The following is a 22,447-nucleotide window of genomic DNA, read 5'->3' on the forward strand; positions in this document are numbered from 1 at the left end:
AGATCCTGTATCATTTTGTCTTTACAGTTGTCCTTCGCTAATAATCCTCTCAAATGAGTTTTGTCTTAAGCATCAGTGAAAGAGAATCAGCTGTTTTAAAATGTATTTCCCCCCCTTCTATGTCTGTCTCTAGTACGTTCTACGGCAGAGACAAATTCTACTCTCACTTACACCAGTGTAAATCCAGAGTAATGCCCCTGAAACCTGTGGAGTTTTTCTGGATCTATACTGGCTTAATTGAGCAGATTCAGGCCCTGTTACTTTTCCTTAAAGTTGTTGGCTGATGTGTGCCCCACCACACTGAAGATCATTGCTCTGATACCAGGGCCTGTGTCAGCTTCTGAAAGTCCCCAGAATACAGGCATCACAAACATAGCTTAAAGCCACCTTTGCACCTTACTCCATTCCTCTGCTCAGCTCAGGAATGGACTAACGGAGGCCTGTCTACACTAGAAACTATTGCCAGCATAGTAATTTTGTTTGGAGGGGGCGGGGGTGATTTTCTTTTTTACCACATTTTAATACCAGCAAAACCCTAGTGTAGGCAAGGCAAGATAGTGCTTTTGTTGGTATAACTTATTTCACTTGGGGAACTAGCATAAACTGCACCAGCAAAAACACCATCTGAATCAGGAGGGTTTTCCCAGTGTAGCTATAATGACAAACCCTTTCTTGTGTAGGCAAGCCTTCAGAATCAGGGCCTATGTGTCTTCACTGAGATATGAACAATCTTACATGCCCTGATTTCAGCTCAACACAATGGAAATTGCGGGGTCATTACACCCCATATTCTTCATAAAAATATGATTATGATATAAATATGGCACAACTAAGATATACTTTATGCAAGATGGCTCTTGTAAGATACCATTGGAAAGGTTTACTGAATGTGATTATCCAATTTGTATGCGTGTCTCATTTCTGTATCTAAAGTGAGGAATATGGACTATGTAACAATTACAGCTGTGTGTGTATTTGGGAGACACCCACTAGACAACCGGCCATCACAGCCTTGATGGCCCATTAAGAAGAAACAATAGAACGGTGAAGATACTAATCTCTCTCCTTCCCGAGAGGTGTCCTGGGACATAGCTGTGACACCACCAGGGCAGGTGGTTCTGTCGCCTAATCCAAAATACCACCTTGGACACTGCTGGTTCATTTCCTCTGTAGGGGGATGGGGAATCAAACAAAGTTTTCCCACCTTAGGTAAATCCTTTTTAAGGCTTGGGGTGGGGGAATGGTTAATCTGAACTCTCCTCCGTGGCCTACCCAAGAAGAAAGACTGCTGAAAGTACCTGAGGGGAAAGGCAGGGGTGAGTCCAGACTGAGACAGGGATCCAGTCTGTAAGAAGAGATAACTGGAACTCTAAGCTACAGAATCTTTGCATCCTGCCTAATTCAACATTTAGGGTGAGAAATTACATTTTGTAATCTGTTTCTTTAGTTTGCACTTTTTCTTTTATTTGCTCAGTAATCTGCTTTGTTCTGTTTGCTATCCCTTATAATCACTTAAAATCTGTCTTTTGTAGTTGTTAAACTTATTTCTTGTTTATAACATAACCCAGTTTTGTGCAATCCATATCTGGGGCAGGAAGCAGCTGTACATATCTCTCTTCACGTTGAGGGAGAGGGTGAATTTTTATGAGTTTCCGCTGTGCAGATTTTTCTATACAGCACAAGACAATATACCTTTGGGTCTTCACTCCAAGGGAGGTGCGCGCCCGAGTACTGGGGCAAGTCCCTTAAGATGAGTCTTCCCAGAGCTAATCTCAGTGTCTGTGTCTTTCTGCAGCTGGGTGTGGCCCTCCCTGTGTGTGTGCTGGAGGAGGTTTAAGAGGCTGTCTCAGCAAGACAGGATAAAGGGGGCTCAGGCTGGCGAAACAGGCAGGCTCAGTGGCATCCCAGGACATCAGGTGGCACCTTAAAGGTGGGCAACACATCACACTCTTGTTTGTTTTTTCTAGGTTGATTATACCCAAGGCTTTCCTTCCAGTACAATCTGCTATCTGCAGATACAGCTTGAGTCTGGTATTGAGTGGGTACTTCAGTAACCACTGTACCCCCCAAACAGCTTGTTTGCCTACTCTACCTAAATCCTATTAACTTGTTTCTTTGGACCGCATATAAACCAAAGGATAGAAGATTTTAAAGAATACGTCAATGTATAAAAGCCATTCAAGTCTATCAGACCCGTCCCCCTAAGGTACTGTGAGCAAAATTCTCTGTGGTGTAATTCCATCGACTTCAAGGGAGTTACATCAGCAGGGAATCTGGTCCTTCATTTTCACTGGATAATATGTAATTGCTCTTGTTCAACTCCAGTGCCTGTGACTAAAATACCATCTGACAGATTTATCAGTCTCTGAATGGAAAAGCGCATCATTGGTCCAGCTTTGCACAGACCTATACTTGGTCCACTATCCTGAGCTTCTCCCTCACTTGCACCCTGGACACCAAGGCAGGTGAGATGAAAGCTTGGGAAGTCAAAGCTATAGAGCTAGTTTCGTGGGCCCTTACGTAACTTTAATAGGCCCATTCACACTCAGTAGTTGGTCTCTGCAGGATCAGGCCCTGAGATATTATTAGTAAAACAAGTAAGAGGAATATTTAAATTCGGCATCATAGTCTCAGCTGGTGGAAACTGATAATCTGGCCCATGGGCTTTATAGTCACAGTACGGATGGGAAGTTGATACTGAAGTCAACAGAATAACTCCAGATATAGCTGAGATAAGGTGCAGGATTTCCAACCTGTCTGTCGCCTTTGCATTACCTGTACATAGTCCTGGGCCTTGTGTATACTAGGGATTTGCCATGATTACATTAGGACTGCCACATTGATGCAAACCCCTAGTGTAGACACGTTATTCACACCAGTGCTGCTTACCCTGGTTTCAAGCAAGAGTAAGCTCCTCTGATACAAACAGTGGCTTTACCCATCTGCATTAGGGGTTTATCAGTGCAGCTACAGCAGTGTCTGGAAAGGGCAAAGTGTAGTCAAAGTCAGCTAGCCCTAGCCCTGTCTTTTCTATTCCATCTCTCTGAGGTCTCTGAGGTCCATTGATGAGCTAACCAGGAGTGAAAGGGGATTTACTGAAGACCAGAAGCATGCATTTTAGTCATCATGGATGCTTTTTGTCTATATCTTTTAGCCATAAAATGTCTAGAAATTTTGTATCCATGAACTACTGTATATCTTTATGAGCCACTCTTTGATATATTTGAAAGTCCATTGAAGTATGGTTAGAAATCATTTTTCTCTTCTCCATTCATGAAGTGTCTGCAAAAACATGAGCTAAAAGCAATATCCAGCCCAGGGGAAATGAGGTATTGTCTATCTTTCTGAAGTTCCCTCCATTATCCAGATATAACTCTCTCTCTAACTATATATATATTTATAGTAACAGAGTTCACCCCTGGAAAGTGGGATGCTTGCTAGGGAAAAATGGGACATTAAGCAGCTGTGAGAAACCACATCCACAGCCATGTGTTTTAGTCGGCTGACACACGCTGTCTGCCTCTGATGCGGCACAAATAAGTACAGGAAAGTTGCACTAGCAGTAATTCTGCAATGATTCTGACTTATGCTACATTGAATCCAATCAAAGTAAACAGCAGAAGCTTCGTTTCATTGATTTCCCCCCAACCCCCATTTGAGGAACCACTGCTAGAAGGTCAAAGAACCTGAAAAGTTTCTTCTGACCCCTGTTTCTATCATCTGACCTAGTCTAGTTCCTCAATAGTTCTTGAAGAATCCAATACGCCCTGCCTTACCCTGTCTCTCTACCCTTCTCCTTCTGTCTCTGTACATTCAACTGCAGACCCCAGCAGCTCTTGGCAACCCCAGCTGTTGGCCTCCTGGGTGGAATCTGCTTTGGCTTTCTCTCTGCACTGTGCTTCCTTGTGTACATTCTTTATGCACTTCACAGCATAAGAGATTTAAATTCAGTGGTGAGTGAGGCTGTGAGAGCAGCTGGAATATCAGTAGGATCTGAAAATATATGGGGCAAGGTTGTGAGAAGAGACTGTAAGGTAGGGCCAGAAGGGGCAATTTAGGAATTGCAGGTTAAGAAGGATGTAGCTGGGGATACGCTGAAAGTGAAAGAACACTGCCATTTTGAGGAGTTGGGGGGTGGGAGGGGAGATGGAAATGGCATCACAGAAGCTCAAATTAAGGTTTAGTTGGAGGGATGTATGAAGGGTCAAACCATTATTTTCCTGTGATCTGGTTAATCTGACCCTGGTTCTAGATCTAGTCAATTTTTATCTGACTAACGGATACAATGCAGAGCACGTTTAGCTACTCTTGATAGCAAATATGCAGTGACATAGCCTGGTTTGTTTGTTATTGACAATGCTACTATAATCTATAAGACAAATATTGCTATGTGGGGAGCTATATATTTGCATGCATACCACTGAAGATTTAAATAGCATTTATGGTATATACAAATAATCATCCAGTCCAATGCCGATTAAAGTCAATGGGAGTCTATTCTCTTCAGTGGGCATTGGATTGGAGCCCAGGTGAAGGGCTGGGCATTCATAACTCTAACTGACTCACTCAAGATCAGGCCAACTATAGGTTGTCTTGAACAATTACATTGTGTTATGGTATTTTTCCCCTCCAGCCTAAAATGTCTGTGACTATTTATTTTTAGCTACTTAATTTTATTAGTACTGGCTCTTTAATGTTTCATTTCCCATTTTTATTAACTTTTTAAATGTATAAATTCTATGCTTATTTAGTTTTTAGATGCAGATAAGTTCTCCTTAAACATTCATACGTACACTTTTCCATAGGGCATTAGTTTTATGGGAGCCTAAGGGTTAATCGTCCTCTGCCAAGAGTGGAAAACTTTACCCTGCAGTTTTCACCTTGAGAGACAGACAAGTTTTTCCTGTCAGAGGCTTTCATAAGGGCATTTGAGGTAAAGGATCAATGCATTAACAGGTGGCTGCGGAACATGACATTTTTCTTAAATGTGCTTTTCAACATTTGTCCTTTTGTAGAGCAGGCGCCTTAATGGGGACAAATGGAGTGGAGGAAAATCAGAAAAATGCAAATTAGGTGCTTATTTTAGTCTAATCAATCTCTGTAAGGCTCTCATATCTTACCAAGCATGTGTTTAGGAGGATAATTATTATAATTGATTAATGCAAAAAGCTTATTTCTACCCTGCATGCAGCATTTAGAGAGCTTTGTAGCCACTCCCTCTGAGCCACATGGTTCAAAGGTAGTAAAGGGAACTTTAAAAGGGTTTCCAGACAAAATTTCAGATTATTTCATCCTAAACTGTATCCTTCAAAACCCCCACACCTAAAAAACCTGCTCTCCATATAAACCTCACATTTGCAGGTACCACTCAGATAATTGCATGTATGGGCAAGTCCTTGGGTGAGACTATATTTCACAGCACTTACGTGCCACGCTGTGGAATGTTAACCTTTAATATGTACTGTGCTCTGGAACTTTGCAAAAATGTCTAAAATTTAAGATGTGTTAGTAATAAATTGTACTTTCATAGCTCCTTCACACTGGTAGGTTCTACCCGAGAAGCCAGTGTGTAAACACTGAGTAGTTTGAGGCTCACTCTCCGTTATGCAGTTGGCGAATACTGTGCCCCAATTCTGCCCACACTAGATTATTAGATACACAGCTTAATCATACCATAAAAATTATCAGTGACACATTGAAGCCAACAAAACTGGTATGGTTACTGTCCTAGCCAACATTCCCCACCTAACATATAGTGTCAGAATGCAGCCAACAAACTGATCATCATGATACAGCAAATGCCACCCTTGCCACTGTTCACTGATATATGGGATGCACCCTTCCATCAACTGCATAGCAGAAATTCCATTTGGACAGTGCTGCAAACTTTCCAGCTAGCTGAAAACATCTACAGCTCAGGCAGACAGAATGGGAGAGAGCCTCTGCCACTAATAGGAACTCCTACATCAACATCAGGTTGGATGAATGGCTACTTGGCTTTAGGCTCCCCAGCAACCTCTGGAGCCAACTTAATAGGTTCACGTGTGGTGTGGTTTGCGCCAAGACCAACCATGCCTGGGGCATCCAGGCTGCCCACTGTGTATGTGTGGTGCTGTGGAGGATGCTCTACATGTCCTGGATGGTTGCTGTTTCCATGTTGGACTCCCTGGACATTTTCTCAGGCTGAACACTGCTGACTCAGAGGCCATTGAGTGGCTCATTTAGCTTTTATTTTACCTTGCTTATATATATATATATATAATCTTCTTCTATCCAAGCTCTTAATCACTAATGAAATACGGCTCACAACAAGCCTATGAACTAGGTCAATACTGTTAACTAGATAAGTATTCCCCATTTTACATATGGGGAAACCAAGGCAGAGAGGTTCAGTAACTTGCCCATGGTCACAGAGTAGGTCTGTAGCAGAGCCAATAATAGAACTGATCTCCTTACCTCCAGTGCTTTAGTTACCAGACCTTGCTTCCCTTCCTTTACCTTGGAATATTTTAAAAAGTGATGCATACTCTCACCCAGGCTGCAGCACTGTGGAGAATGCACACCGATTCACCATTGCAGCCAAACCAAAATGATCCTTTCTCTCACCCTTCCATGCCACATCCTAAATCTTTTAAGCTCTTGCCCCATGCTGCAACAGGTGCAAAAGCTCCTTTCAATTGCAAAAATATCTGTGCAATCTAGTTGGTGGTAATGTACCTCTAATCAGGAACTTGCTCCATTGCACTAACACCCTTTGCTGTCATTGAGGTAGGGTTAACATCAGGGAGGACATGACCAAGAGAGTTAATCCTGATCTGCTTAATATGCTAGGATGACAATTTTCAGAGCATCAACCTATGGAGGAGATCACTTTGTAGATTGTTGAACTTTCCAAAACTTTGGGTTCCATAATAACTATTAAGTCCATGTGACTCGAGTGGCTTTGAAATGGAATTGTATAGGATTCCTGGTTCCTTTTCAAAATAAAGACCTTTTTACATAACTTTAGACTGTTGAGTGCCTGTCATGTTCCTTTTCACTTTGGGGGAGATTTTTCAGAAGTGGCTAAAGGATTTAGGAGCCTAAATCTAATGTTTAATTTTGACCCATCACCTCTGCAGGCTGTAGCCACTACTCGGGCCACATCAACACACATGTCAGCTCAGGTCATGTGCACAAATAGTAGCCAGAACTGGATAATGTGCTTAGTTGACTTACATCTACACAAAGGAGTAGTTAGTTACATGACAGTGAAGCTCTTATATGGTAACTGGCTATTGCTTCCTCTTCTTGCTACTTTTCTCCCTTATTTCTCCAGAAGACTAAATGGCTTCTCACATATGATGGAATATGAAGCTACAGTGGCTAGCTTCTGAACTATATCTATCCAACAAAGTTAGGTTAGACTGTGGCTTTCTCTTTGGATGGCTCCCTCCTCGTTAGCTCCAGAGGCAGATTCTGAGATCACATCATAGCTATCTAGAGAGCCTTAAAATTCCACATTCCCTGAAGGGCGAGTTCCATGGACTGATATTAATCCTATGGGGAAAAGACAAGACCCTCCCCTCCAGGATACACGTGGGGTTTTAAGGCAGCAGGACACTATCTATATGGCATCTGGTACCATCATGGTGGCATCAGGCACTCAGACACTGCAGTGATGGGGGACATAAAAGCACTTAGATTTTTGCATCAGCTAAGAGCCCAGCTGCTGTGAGTTCTGAGAGCTCTCTTGTTCTTCTGGATGACACATAGTTCCCTTTTGGCTTTAGTATTGTTTGAGAAATCTGCTTAGCTATAAGAATAAGATCCTTCATAAATTGTTTACGAGATCTGTGGGCAAAGACATTTAACATCCCAAAAGGGGCTGTTTGAAGCAAGCACCTGGTTCTGTATGTGTGTGTATAAATCTACACATTTCCCATCTTTTAATATGCTGCCATGGATGCTGTTTCTTTCAAAAAACAGAGTCCTTGGTGTTTGCAGAAACATCATTCTTACAACTGACTGATCCTTCAATGCTGCAGAGATGAATGATGTATAAGTAATTGATGTGAATCTCCAGAAGGGAGTATCGCTGTTAGTTATCTTGATATGAGAAATTCAGGCCTGAAGGATAAATTATAACCGCAAGATGAACTAGAGAAAAGCTTCTACTAGGTAGCTCATTTATCTAGCCAAGGTAGCTCTTAAAGGAACACTCTCAAGCTAAGAATCACACTTCTTAAAATTTCCATATTATATTATCAATACAACCTGAAATGATTAAATATGAGAGAATGTTTAGAATCTAATTTCTTTCTACCATTAATGCTGATTATTTATACAACTCATTCAACTTACACAATAAATATACATAGGTCAGTACAGCTGGTTGAAAAATTTTAAAAATTTCATGGAAGATTTCAAAATTGCAAAGTTGTTTCCACTTTTTTCAAAAGTTTTCCCAACGTTTTTATAGACATTATTATAAAAAAATGTTATCAGTGTTTATCAGCATTTTTTGTTGAATGAAATGGGTTTTTCAGTAAATGAAAACAATTGATAATGTTCTAGATAAAGTTTCAGTTAAAAATGTCATGGACATTTTCACAAAAAATGAAAATTTTTGAAAATGTCAATTATTTTTGAGACATTTTTCTTTTTTCTTTCTTGTTTTGTTGTTGTTTTTAAAGGCCATTTTATGATGAAAAAACTGCTTCAGGAATTTCAACCCTCTTTCCAGGTCAGTTTCATTTTTGTTTCCAGACAGTTTCACTTTCCAATTATCATTCAGGAGAGTGCAAGAAAAAAGATGATCCCTGTATTTACGGATCTGAAAAAATTTTATTCACACATTGGGCTGAGGTTCAGTTCTGTTAGTCTTTCAGATGTATTGGGCTTTCCTATTCCTATACAGATTACTCTCAACTCCTCTAACCAGGTAGGTATCTTAGCTGTGTTATAGCCATCTTTACTGCTTCATGAAGAATAGGGGCTCTGGGGAAATAGGAACAGCCAAGAAAGCCCCCCCCCAACTCCACCCCCACCCTCTGAAAGACTATTGAATGCTTCTAGATTTACACTGCAAAACATAATTTCTTTCTTTTACCCTTACAACAAGCCTTAGGGTGAGGGACGGTTGCTTTCATCTCATTTTCTGAATTATTTTAAAGTGTTAATGTACTGTAGCTAATACACTGGAGAGGGAATTGCATAATGGCTCTTTGAGCTCAATCATATTTCAGACCAACTTTTGACATCTTCTGTTTCAGGACCCAATTCAGCAAGAAGCTTAACCTTACTGAATCAGGGCCTAATAGAGGGCCTTTCAGCAGAGTTGCAAAGAAGGGTAAGACTAATGCCTTCAAGAGAAATATATTGATACTGCCAGTACCCACCCCACAAATAATTCAAAACCTTGGGAAAGCACTTTTGTCTGAAGCATATTGTGCTCAGATACCAAAATGCATGACATAAATACCTAGGTAGCATGGTTGATGTATAGTATAATGATCTGTCTACAACTTCTGCAGCCAATGTATGATATGTGCCTTAAATACCTTATTTTCCCTCGTAGGCAGCACAACACAAGTTTATTTTCTAAAGGGAAACAAACAGCTGCCTTCAAATATAGAAATATTTAAAGTGATTCTCAAAATGTACGGTTTGCGAAGTACCATTTCATCTGGACTTTTGTAATCCAAATCAGTGTCCCTCAGATTTAGGAAACAAATCACGGGCATAGAATCATAGAATCATAGAATCATAGAATATCAGGGTTGGAAGGGACCCCTGAAGGTCATCTAGTCCAACCCCCTGCTCGAAGCAGGACCAATTCCCAGTTAAATCATCCCAGCCAGGGCTTTGTCAAGCCTGACCTTAAAAACTTCCAAGGAAGGAGATTCCACCACCTCCCTAGGCAACGCATTCCAGTGTTTCACCACCCTCTTAGTGAAAAAGTTTTTCCTAATATCCAATCTAAACCTCCCCCACTGCAACTTGAGGCCATTACTCCTCGTTCTGTCATCTGCTACCATTGAGAACAGTCTAGAGCCATCCTCTTTGGAACCCCCTTTCAGGTAGTTGAAAGCAGCTATCAAATCCCCCCTCATTCTTCTCTTCTGCAGGCTAAACAATCCCAGCTCCCTCAGCCTCTCCTCATAAGTCATGTGTTCTAGACCCCTAATCATTTTTGTTGCCCTTCGCTGGACTCTCTCCAATTTATCCACATCCGCATACGTTCTCTGAAAAGACAGCAGATGTTTTAACCAAAATAATGCACATGTATCTGCTCCTAGGTTCTCCTAGCAAGTCTAAACACTGACAGGGATTCTCCCGAGGCCATCAGGAAATCAAACACCCAGAGGTGGCTGCCTATTCAGGTGGAAAAATATCAACAAGGGCTCTTAAACTAACGGAATTCTCCATGTACACCGTAATGATTGATGTCTGTCTAACCACAGAAACAGATCTTCAAACCACTTGAACAAGTAATGCCCAGGTAACATATAAATGTTAACCATTTCCCAACTTTCATCCTCCCTTTATCTTTTCTGATCAAGCAGACTTGGATGGAGGGAAAAAATGGATTGGATGACACAAAAGCTCAGCGGTGGCATTAAGTGACTATGCTTGTGTTCAGGACTAACCAAAATAAATTCGCAAGGTGCAAAGTGTGTGATTAGTGTCATGTATACTTGTCTCTAGTGTTAAACCTCACAACCTTCAGCTGCATGCCTCACAATGCACCCAGCATGTGTGTATAAGAACACTGTAACAAAATAACTGTGCCATACAGTGCTAATTATACAATCCACTGCTAATGTACATATGTGAAAGAAAACAAGAGGATCAACAGCACCATGAGTAAGTGACAGTTCAGTGAACTCTGATCCCAGTGTTTGATGGGCTGAGAGAACTAGACTCCTATAGCCTTTACTTATACAAGTATCAGTTGAGCTTGTTGCCTGAATGAGATTGCAATATGAGGCCCTAAGAGAATATAATTCCATTCTTGTCTACTTACAGGCAAGGGACACAAAACACTGGTGACCAGATCCTCATCTGGGATAAATCAGTATAGCTCTGCTGACTTCAAAGGAGGTACGCTGATTTATAACCTCCGAAAATCTGGCCCTGTGCTATTTTCAGCTAAAGTACTTTAGCTCACACAGGAGAGCATGGCCACAAAGAACTAGCGATATTTTTAAGTAATAAAACACAAGAGGCAGTGCAAGTGTTTGCCGCTATTCCATGCTTTAGGTGCACTGTGGGGTACAAAGCTGAAGGTCAACTGAGTTCAACTTGCCTGAGAACAGCGACAAATTCCTAGAACCTGGGTGGCTAGCGTGGTGAGATTTCTGTTGTTGAACTGATATTGCCACGAAAAAAAAATAATAAAGAAGGAAAGGTCTTTTTAGCTGCACATTTACTATAGATTACTCACTTGGGATTGGTGACTCAAAATTCCACTAGGCAATAGGGATCCCATCACAGTCACTTAACAATCTCTATCTGTTTCCCACCTGTAATATACGGTTTACTGTGCTTTGAGATCTATAGATGAAAAGTGCTCTATAAATCCTACATAGTATTAACTATGGTGTCGGTTCAAACTGCCTGTAATCTGAGACCACTCTCTCACATCCTGTAAATTCAGGAATCCAATGAAGCATTTGCACTGATAAACTCAAGAGGTGCAAATGTCTGCTCATGATTAGTAATTGCTGGCAATGGTAGTAGTAATGTAGTCAGTTTTTCCTGTGGCAAGTTATGTTGTTTTTCTAGGGTATCAGCACAATAATCCAGCGCCTCTCTGAGTCTGCCCACGCATTCATTTGTACTTTGTAGAGCGCTCCCAAGTAAGAGAAAAATCCCATTGGTTCTAATGCGAGCAGGATAAAGCCAATTTTTGTCCTTGGGGTGATATGGTACCATAGCAAGCAGGACGTTTGGCTTGTGCTCAGGATTTCAAGGCAGTTTTTATAATATGCTGCTATTGTTTGTGGCATGCAGGCTCTATATTCCCATGGCCTAGAGGTACTTCCAAGAGTACAGACTGCTGGGTCACCGTGGTGGTAGAAGGTAGTGCTGGTTTGAGGAGGAATGTGCTTACAAGCATGGGCATTTACTGTGCATAGAGAGATTTCTGGCTTGTTTAATGATACAACTTGTCATTTCTGCCTAATGGGCCTTATGTGTACCTAATGGTTACATTACAATGTGCAAGCACCGCTCCTTACCAATATTATGTCAAGAATAATTTAATTACTATAAATGATTCATCTGGGTATGCATAAACATAGTTGTTGATTTAAATGGTTTCCCCCACCTCTCCCTTGATATAACAAACCATATTTATGTGTTGAACCTGCCTGAAGGCCTTCCCCATTATCAGTCAAACTTATTTCAAAATGAAGTTGACACAAGAAGACTTCAGAGGTGCTACTTTGGGTGCCATTCTGAGTTGGGCGTAACAGAAATACTTTCTCTCGTTATTCTTGTCTAACTCAGAAAAGCATAGAGCCTGATTCTGATGTCACTTATCCTGGCATAAATCAAGAGCAGCTCCAATGAAATTAGTGATGTAATGGAAGTTAGATCAGAGTATTTCTCTGTAGCAATGGGGGTGGGGGGTGAAGTTCATGAACAGAACAATAACAGGAAGTGAAAAAGCTGACACTTATTTTTAGGCTTGTTCCCCTGAACACTTATGCACATGTGTAGCTTTATTCACATGAGTAGTCCGACTGAGTTTAATAGGGCTACTCCTGTAAGAAGAGTTACTCCTACATAAGTATTTGTAAGATCAGGCCCTAGTTTGCATAATATTTTATTTCTCTTTTTTCAGTTCTCTTGTATTTCTTTGTCTGCTACTATTTTTTCTTAATTCCATTTACATTTCTCCTTTCTAGCAAAGTGCTCAGTTTCCTATGTTTGGCTTTATGTGCCGGAAAAAAAGGCTTCTTGCGGGGGAGGACATAATTCAAAACCTGTTAAAGGAAATGTTATTAGCAAGAAGGTTTAGTCTGTATTTTAGGATAACGGTTTTGAATTAATAGGGGAAACTGAAACTAAAAGGAAACGGAATAATCTATTTTCTTTTTCCAAGCCAAAATGCAATAAAGATATCATATTTAGTAAAAACTAAATTTCATATGTAAAATGTCTCCAGTATAATGATCTAAGGCAGTGTTTCCCAAACTTGTTCTGCCGCTTGTTCAGGGAAAGCCCCTGGCGGGCCGGGCTGGTTTGTTTACCTGCTGCATCCACAGGTTCAGCCGATCGCAGCTCCCACTGGCTGGGGTTCGCCGCTCCAGGCCAATGGGGGCTCCGGGAAACGGCGGCTGGTATGTCCCTCAGCCCACACCGCTTCCCACATAAACACCCCAGGGTGGTTTGCAGTGAGAAGTGGAGAAAAAGGAGAAGGGAATCCAGACAGAATGGGCACGGAGTAATCATATAATCTGGATCAGACTCTGAATGAGTGTAGATCATCAGCATAGTTCCACTGACTTCAGTGAGATTATGCATGTGCTCAAGGTTATGCTTATTCTTAAATAACTTGTTGAACTGGGGCCTCAGTGACTCTACAACCTTCTACCGCCTCATAGTTAAAAGAGTTTTCTTTTAGCTCACATAGCAGAGGCCTGTCCTTTCGGTGCTGAAAGTCCTGGATTTGATCCTCCCTCACATGCATGATGATCGTGTGTGTGGTTTGCTACAGGTGCATGGTCAGGGAGCTGCATGGAACCTTGTAAGCTGTGCTGCCAGGACTGCAAAGGGGACTGCCAACACAATGTGTGCATCTGTGGGTCCTGATGCTGAATCTCACATAGGTCTTTGGACTCAGTCTTTGTTCCAATTTGAACTTTGAAATGAGGAATTTGCCTTCCTACCTTAGGTGACCATGTCTGAAAAATAAGTCTTCAGTCATATTAAAACAAATTTAATTAATACATATGAGTAAAATCCTACGCAGATAACTACAGATATTATGATTTGAAAACAAACAAGTTCTGTGTCTCCCCTGTAACTGCTTTTAGGGCCTGATCTGAACACTCTGAAGTCAATGTCAATCTTTTTGTTGGCTTTGGATCAGGTCCTTGATCACACTAACTTGGCCACTTTGATCCTCCCAACCTTCCTGGGCACATACTGAGTCCATACCCACATCCTCCCCAGAGCACCCAGACAAACTGAATTAGGCCCTAATCCTGCAAACTCATATACATGGGTAAATGTATCTCTGTACCTACATGAAGCCTCATTGACTTCCGCGTCTCTTCATTCTTGAAATGTGCCTTATTACTAGCTCCAAAACAACATCACAACACAAACCTTCCTACTCAAGCTGTTTAAGGTATAGGAAAATACTCAATCCCCCCCCCCTCAATTTCATTAATAGATGCACTGATTTGCTTATAATTTTGTACCAAAAAAAAAAAAGTTTGAGATGAAGCCTCAACTAACTTATTCTTCATGAGAAAAGGCCTTTTAATATGGAGATGCTTTAATTCTGTAGCCTTTTTGTATTTTCTGTGTGTATTAAATATATTTACTGTCTTCTGTATGTTAGGAACCATTCACCTAATTAGAGCAGGATGTTTATTTGAAAAGCCAAAAAAAAAAATCTAATTAGCATATATTAACATAACACTGCATTTATGACATCTTAATGGCATCAGTAGGATTTATGAATAAAATATAACCCGGGCATTTACATTCTTCAGTGTTCTGTTGCTGGCTGTAGAGTTGTGTATTGGGGTGTGTGTGGGCTGGTAAACACCCACATGGTAAATTATCAATAGTCCAGCTCAGAGGCCCTTTGTACAGATTCTTGTCTTTGACTGATCCACAAGTATCCTATTATGCTTTGTTCCTTGTGAAATATTACATAATTTTTTGCATGAATGGGTCAAAAGAAGGGATATACACAAGGGCTCAAGGGCATTTACGCACATAACTGCTTTCAGCTATGAAGTCAAGAGAGGCTTTCTAATATTCAAATTTCTGTTCTCACTAGTTCCAGCAGTATATGAATATTACCATATGCCCAGTACTGGCCCATGTATTGTACACAATACAGGATGATGCCACCCATTGTGTAGGGTTTTTAAATTAAGAAAGGCAATTGTGCATAACATTTTGAAGACTCTCCAAGTGCTATCTGGGCCTGATATCCACAGCCTTCCTCCGTTTAACTTTGTGCAGAATTAGTGCAAGATGTTGCCAAAAGGATTCCACCTGTGCAAAGTGAGTGGCGAATCAGGTCCAGGGAACTCCACATGTTGATCAGACATACTACCTTTTCACAAAGGAACTGGGCTGTATTCTGTGCAACTAACTTTGCCATATGCCGTGTAGTTTTTAGTGGATTTAGGCAAGTAGGTCTGACACACATGTAGACTAAGTGCCAGTGTTCAGTGTTGGATACACAAACAGTCCTCTTGCTACCACTTTATAGCACCGTTAGTGTGAACAAAATAGCAACAGACAGATGCATGTCCCCATGAATAACTGGCTTCACCAGTAAAAGATGAGAATTGATCTGTCATGTTTCATCAACAACAGTCACCAATCAGATATCTCCATGCATCACTGAGACCAACAAATTAGTTTCAATCAATCTGGGCTTTGGCATGGTCTTGTGCAGTCTCTACCTGCACCGTCCAAACTAATGCAGGTTAGATTCTGCAAACAGCTTCACTGACATCAGAAGGACTACACATGAAATAAGGTGCTATTCAGCATGAGGAAAATTGCAGTCTGGCCCTGGAGGATTGGAACGGTGAAAAGAAAAGCTGTGAAGCACACATAATAGTATATGACAACTTGATTCCGCACCCTACACTAAGTAGGGCTTACTAACACAAGCTTAAGTGCTACTCATTGTGAATAAAGGGCAGCTGCATTAAGTTCCGAATGAAGTAACTAAGGGTATCTTAGAAGTGACGAGCATCTTGTCTATTTTTTCTGTACATCTTATATTCCCTTAAATGGTTCAGTAGAAAAGTTTTACACATTTCAATGTCACTTAATCTCTGTTTCTGCCCATCTTGAAAAAAAGAAACTGACTGTTTAAATGGTTATCTTGCAAGGGCTGTCCATCAATTTTTAAAAAATAATTCATTCCTCTCATGTGCTCATGGTCTTTTTAAATATACAGCAGCAGACTTTCCTGGTGATAGTTCTTTTGGTTTATGCTACAACATACTTTCATTTTTTTTCTTTTTCTTGCAGCTGTCAGAGCAGGTGTGGTATTCTGCAAAAAAGATGATCAAGTGAAAGCAGGAAGGGGAACCTTGTCCCCTTCTCTGAGTGTGTGTGGGACGTCAAAAAAGCAGTAGAACTGGTAAGGTTCGGCTGCACAGGAGACTACAACATGGGGAACCCAAAGAGGGGGTTTGCAGACCCTGCATGCCAGCCAGATATATGGTTCCGTCCATGCGGTCATCTGCCAGAACTGGGTGTGGATATCTCAGATAAATGCATCCCTTCAAACACTCTCTCTCATCAGCCCTCCACTTGATTGATGAGTAAGAACTGGCCCTCAATCTCATTTAAACAAACAAACAGGAAGGGCACATGAGACACACTACTCTTCGTAATAGTAACAGATAACACTTCAGTGGTGCTTTTTGGTCATTCGACTCAACACACACAATGATCGGGTACCATTAAACATCTTTATCTCCATTCTACAGATGGGGAAACTGGGGCAAAGTGATTTGTAGTGTTTTGGCCAAGTCACACACCGAGTCAGTGGTGACAGAGCCAGAACTGGAACCCAGCTTTCCTACCTCCCACACCTGTGTCCTATTTACTGGAGCACACTCCCAATGCAGATGAATACACCTATAGTTTAAGCTTGTGTGTGCCCATGAGCAGACTTGGAATGCAGATGCATTGGAGTACAACAGCTTTTGCTATACACTACAGAGGGCTTTGCAAGATTAAGTTCATAATGGAAGGCACGATCCTCGGCTTTATAGTGCAGTAATGATCATTGCTATTAGTTGTGATGATTAGTTTTCTTTTTTTTAAAAGGAACAATTTTTTCCAGATGTTGACATACAGTACTTTCCATAGTACATTTTAGACCAAGTATTTTATGTAAATAAAATAAAAAGTAACACAATTCACTAAGGACCAGATTCAAAACCCAATGAAATCAGTGGAAAGTCTCCTATTAACTGGAATGGGCTTGGGATCACATATAGATGACAAACTACACTGTCAACATTTGCTATGTGACCTTGTATCACACACCACTGTTCTGTCACATTTATTAGTGTTCTTTTTGCTTTTGATGACCCATTTCCTATACTTCTAAATTTCACCAATAATGCAGAAGTGTTCCTCTCAGGATGTTGGTTAGACCAGTGGTTCTCAACCTTCCCGGACTATAGTACCCCTTTCAGGAGTGTTATTTGTTTCACCTCATTTTAAAACTACTTGCTTACAAAATCAGACACAAAAATACAAAAAAGTGTCACAGCACACTATTACTGAAAAATTGCTTATGTTCTCATTTTTTACCATATCGTTATAAAATAAATCAATTGGAATATAAATATTGTACTTACATTTCAGTGTATCGTCTATAGAGCAGTATAAACAAGTCATTGTGTCTATGAAATTTTAGTTTGTACTGACTTTGCTAATGCTTTTTATGTAGCCTGTTGTAAAACTAGCCCAATACCTACATGAGTTGATGTACCCCCTGGAAGATGTGTGAGTAACCCGAGGGGACACGTACCCCTGTTTGAGAACCACTGGGCTACACCACTCTAGAATGTGTGAGATTAGTCTTTTCTTGCCAGATAATACTTTTGTAGTGAGATTTAGATCAGTGTCTTGTTATACTATAATGTTGCGTCCAACAAAATCTTCCCTTGCTCTAGCTGGTGTTTCCATAATTATTTCCAGTGCTGTTGCTTTGTAAGAGCAACATATTGGTGCAGCTATTATGAAAAACAAATGCAATGTTTCACAGTAATTCCTAATTATATCTCATTTACTGATTTTTATAGTAAATCCAGAAAGCATGATTCAGAATTCTGAAGTCAAACTCCGTTTGTAAGACAAATTATAATATGTACATGTGTATGTACACATACAATCTTAATACAATATATTCATTAGTAACCAAATTATCCAGAGGTGACTACTAATTCTGGAGCCCCATCTTGAGGTATGCTGGGCCTAATTTGCAGAAGTGCTTAGCAGCAGTTGTAGTCAATGATAGCTATTAATGCTCAGCACCTCTAAAAATCAGGCCTTATTTATTTCAAATTGGACATCCATAATTAAAAAAAACCCACCTGGCTTCGGTTTATATACATTAAACTGAGGCAAAGATATGTTAAAGCCCTGATTTTAAAATTAAACAGGATTAGGATCAGAAGTTAATGAGTAACATTTTTCTGGTTGGACCATAACCCCTGCCATCCCCTACAGGGGGCACTTGCTTAACATAGAGGTCCATATTCACCTCATGGTATGTATACTCTTCCATTACCATTAAAAGCCCCAGTCTTGCCAAAGCTTCAGCACCTATGTAACTTTGTTCACATGATTTCAACAAGATTACTCACATGTGTAAAGTAACAAGTACTTAGGTGGTTTGCAGAATCAGGACCAAAGTAAGTAAAAATACGAGGTACAAACAAATGCAGTGGAGAGTTTGCAAGTCTGTTAGAATAATGAATAAATCATAATAAAATGTGGAACACAAATTAAGACCTTTGAATGAAAGATACAATAGAAGTATTTTTATTAATTAGACATACATTGTGCACCTGTAAGGCTATTTCAGGACCACAGCTTATTTTACGAACCACGCAAAGCAGACAAACACTGCTTGCTGTAGCAGACAAAAACCACTACTCACTACACTTTCAAATCCAAGGAACAGGTTTATTTTCAACACAGGTACAGAATACCACACAGGTGTGATCAACTAAAGTGTAACAGACCAATGATTTGGCTACAGGTAGCACAAACAAAGGATGTGTACAAACTAGGGCAAAGCATCTCTTTGTCCTTTGTCAGAGAATAGCTTGAAACAGGACTATTCCTAATACTTATATCTTTTTTAAAATCTAAAAGACCTTTTTGCCGTTTCTGTACACAACGAGCAACACACAGGTATCATGCTCAGGGTACTGGACTTACGCCACAAGTAATTTACAGTGGCAAACTGCAGCATTTAATCCATCCTGGGTCCTGGAGAAGATGCTGAAAGAAATGCAGCCCCCAGTATGCTACTGATGGCTCAAGAAAGTACAAAAGATAATCTGAATGAATATCATATGGTGCTTTCCTGAGCTTATCTGGCGACCTGTGTACTTCTGAGAAAGTGGTAACAGCTGCGTTGGGTAGCACTGATAGGAATGAGTGGAGCTGATTCAAATCTCCTCAGTAGCACAGTACCTGAAGGAGCTAGGCTCTGCCAGTGGAAACAGCCTGACATCTTCACACACAACTTTCAAATACACTATCAACTTTGAAAGACAATAAATAAGCACATGACAGGAGTTCCAGATTATGTTGGGACCATTTTTGCTCTTTCTAATCAGCAGCAAGACAGTTTATAATTCATTTACAGATCAGTGGCAAGAGTAAGAAAAATGAGCTCTTGTTCTTTCTCTCCAGCCTCTCCACCCACTCCAGCATTTGTGACTTCCAATCTGTGAAGTTTGCAACATATTTAGTAAATACACTGATGCAAATTCATCCTTGCTATAACTTCATTGACCCACTGTTCTGGAACATATGTGACCCATCCAATCTAACTGTGGCCCAGTTCTAAAAACATTTATGTAGGTGCACTGACTTCAATGTACTACTTATGTACATTAAATTACACAAGTGTTTGCAGGGGTAGAGCCTGAATTTCCATACAGAGAGGTCTATTTTAGGCATCTGCAAAGCACTTGTGATTATAGTATGTAGGTGCTCGCCTGGGAACAACCACCAAAATATCACATCTTGTTTGCCGTTTGCTCTTGATCAGAGAATTACACTAGGGAGGTTAGGTCCAAACTGGATTTTCCCCCTTTAATAATATTTCTTTCATGCAATCTGCAAAAAGTGTTGGCATCACGGAAGGGCAAAGGGTGTTTTAACAAGATCACGCTGCACCATTTTTGTGGGTTTTGTTTGTTCATTTTTAACTCCTTGCAGGTAATCCAGGAGTGATCTATGTGTGCTAAACTCAAATTGGTGCACATGCTGTTTGCCCTGTTGGTGGCTTCTATGCCTTAGATGCCTGCATTTCTCCTGAGGATGGTGTTTGCCTGCTTCCCTATTTAGCATCCCAGTGCAAGATACTTAGGGGTGAAGCTCTGTATTCTGAACCACATTCATGGCTCCCACTGACTTCAATGAGAGAGTGAGCAGGCATCAAAAGACACAATTTGGACCTCCTCCCCGCCCAAAATGCAGACAACACCTGATCTTAAATCTTCTCTCTTTTGATGTACAATAATGAGGTTTGCTCATTAGTGGATCATGACACTAAGAAAAATTCCACCAAATGTTGGTGGAATGTTTGCAAAACCGGACAATACTCTACATACAAATTTTCGCTGCCAACGTTTGTAAAATGTAATTGACATACCTAGTTTTACCAAAAATTCTTCACGTCTTCTACCAATGTGTCAAACAAGATGCTAAAGGTATTTACAGCCTATTCTTATCAGAAGTCGGCTAATATAACTATTTTGAAGCTTTCAAGAAAGTACATACCACAAAGTCTTCCTGGTTCTGTGATGGGATTACACATTAAGTAATTTTAGCTTCTTCTGTACTGTTACAAAAACAGCACAATGATTTGGCTGTTGCCTTTTTAGCATAGGGACAGAAGTTTGAATAATAAGAGAAAGGGCTTGTCTCCACAGGGAATTTGACCGGCAGTATAATTATACCACTATAGTTTTGCCGGTCAATTTCCCTATGTAGATAAGCTCCCAGTGTCAGCTGGGGAGGAGTAAGCAGGGCTGTCAACTTGCTCACACTTGAGGATGACACCTGCAAATTCACTCTGTCAGTCATTCTTCCTCTGACACTGAATTGCTACCCTGCTGTCTAATTAAAATATATTTTAAAAAACTCTCTCTCACCATTTAGTAAATTTTTATGCATTTCCCATAACAATACTTGGGTTAGAGTCTAAGGACAATGAGTTATAGAAAATTAAAGCTGCCTCTCAGATTTGAGCAGTATTTTCAAATTTACTCATGCATATATGGAATGTGTCCTTATTTTGTGTCTGCCTCTTTTGGCTCATACACGTTGCATTTCCTTATACGATTTGGGAGAATCATTTTGAATTATTGGACTTTATTCACTCCAGAAACCACCACCTTAAAAATAAATCAAGCAAGGATGCGATATACAAAAATATACTTGGCTTATTTATTTTGGAGAGTGACCTTTATTTTAACTTTGGATAGGACTGCTGAGTATGCTAGTAAATATTCAGTAGCAGATGTTGTAAAAGTATTAAAACCTTCGTAATGTAAGATTTCACAACAGTGTCTGTTACTAAACCCAGGTCTGCACTTCAGACATATATCAGTCTACCTAAATCGCTCAGGGCTGTTAAAAATCCACATCCCCTGAGCGACATAGTTATACCGACCTAACGCCCTGTGTAGACAGCACTGTGTGAACAGGAGAGCTGCTTCCACAGACACAGCTACGGCCTCCCGGGGAAGTGGATCAACTCTGCTGAGAAGTGAGAGAAGACGACCCTTGTTTTGGAGGGAGGCGAGGGTCGCTGGGGGTTTTAGAAACAAGGTTCTCTATTAGCCATACCCTGGCTCCGCTTTCGAGCTGGGTCAGGACACCCAGGTCCAAGAGATCAGATTATCTCTGACATTGCAGGGACCCCCCGGTCTCCCTTTGGTTCGAGTCAGTTTCACTTGCTGGTTTTCACACCCCAGCAGGTTACTGCCCCTCAAGCAGGGAGCCATTTAAAACCAACCCCCCCCCTTTAAAAAAAACAACCCCACAAACGTATTTCTAGCAGTTGGGCTGGACCAACGGTTCTTTTTTGGCAGTTTATTTTGTTGGGGGGGGGGGTCAGAGGGGTTTACGGCTCCCCTGGCCTAGATCCTTGATTCCACAGGTTGGGGCGGGCGGATAAAGCCCGATGCTGCCCTAAGGCGATGCACTCACGCCGGCCACCCTCAGGCAAGGAGGGCCACGCTGCGGGCGGCCTGCCAAGCAGCCAGCGGCGGGGCTGACAGGCCAGGGTGAGGGGGGCTTGGGGCAACACGGAGCCCTGCGTCTGCGGCCTGCCCGCGCCTTCGTGCCCCCACCCCCGCGCAGCCTGGCAAGCGGCGGCTACCACCAGCCCTCGGTCATCTCAGGCTTCCGGAAGTTCCTTCTCCCTTAGGCCCCTCCCTCCACGCCACCCCAGCTCCGAAACCGACCCCACTTGCCCCTCTTCTCT

The 22,447-nt window shown here is 41.1% G+C and overlaps 1 protein-coding gene across 1 annotated transcript in view; it reads right to left on the reverse strand.

The window, feature by feature from the left end:
- The window catches only part of LYRM9 (LYR motif containing 9), an 80,689-nt gene that overhangs the window by 58,112 nt on the left and 130 nt on the right, over positions 1-22,447 (reverse strand). The gene's annotated exons all lie outside the window — the stretch shown is intronic.

This window comes from Eretmochelys imbricata, chromosome 17 (genome assembly GCF_965152235.1).
Source record: "Eretmochelys imbricata isolate rEreImb1 chromosome 17, rEreImb1.hap1, whole genome shotgun sequence".
NCBI classification, from domain to species: domain Eukaryota; kingdom Metazoa; phylum Chordata; order Testudines; family Cheloniidae; genus Eretmochelys; species Eretmochelys imbricata.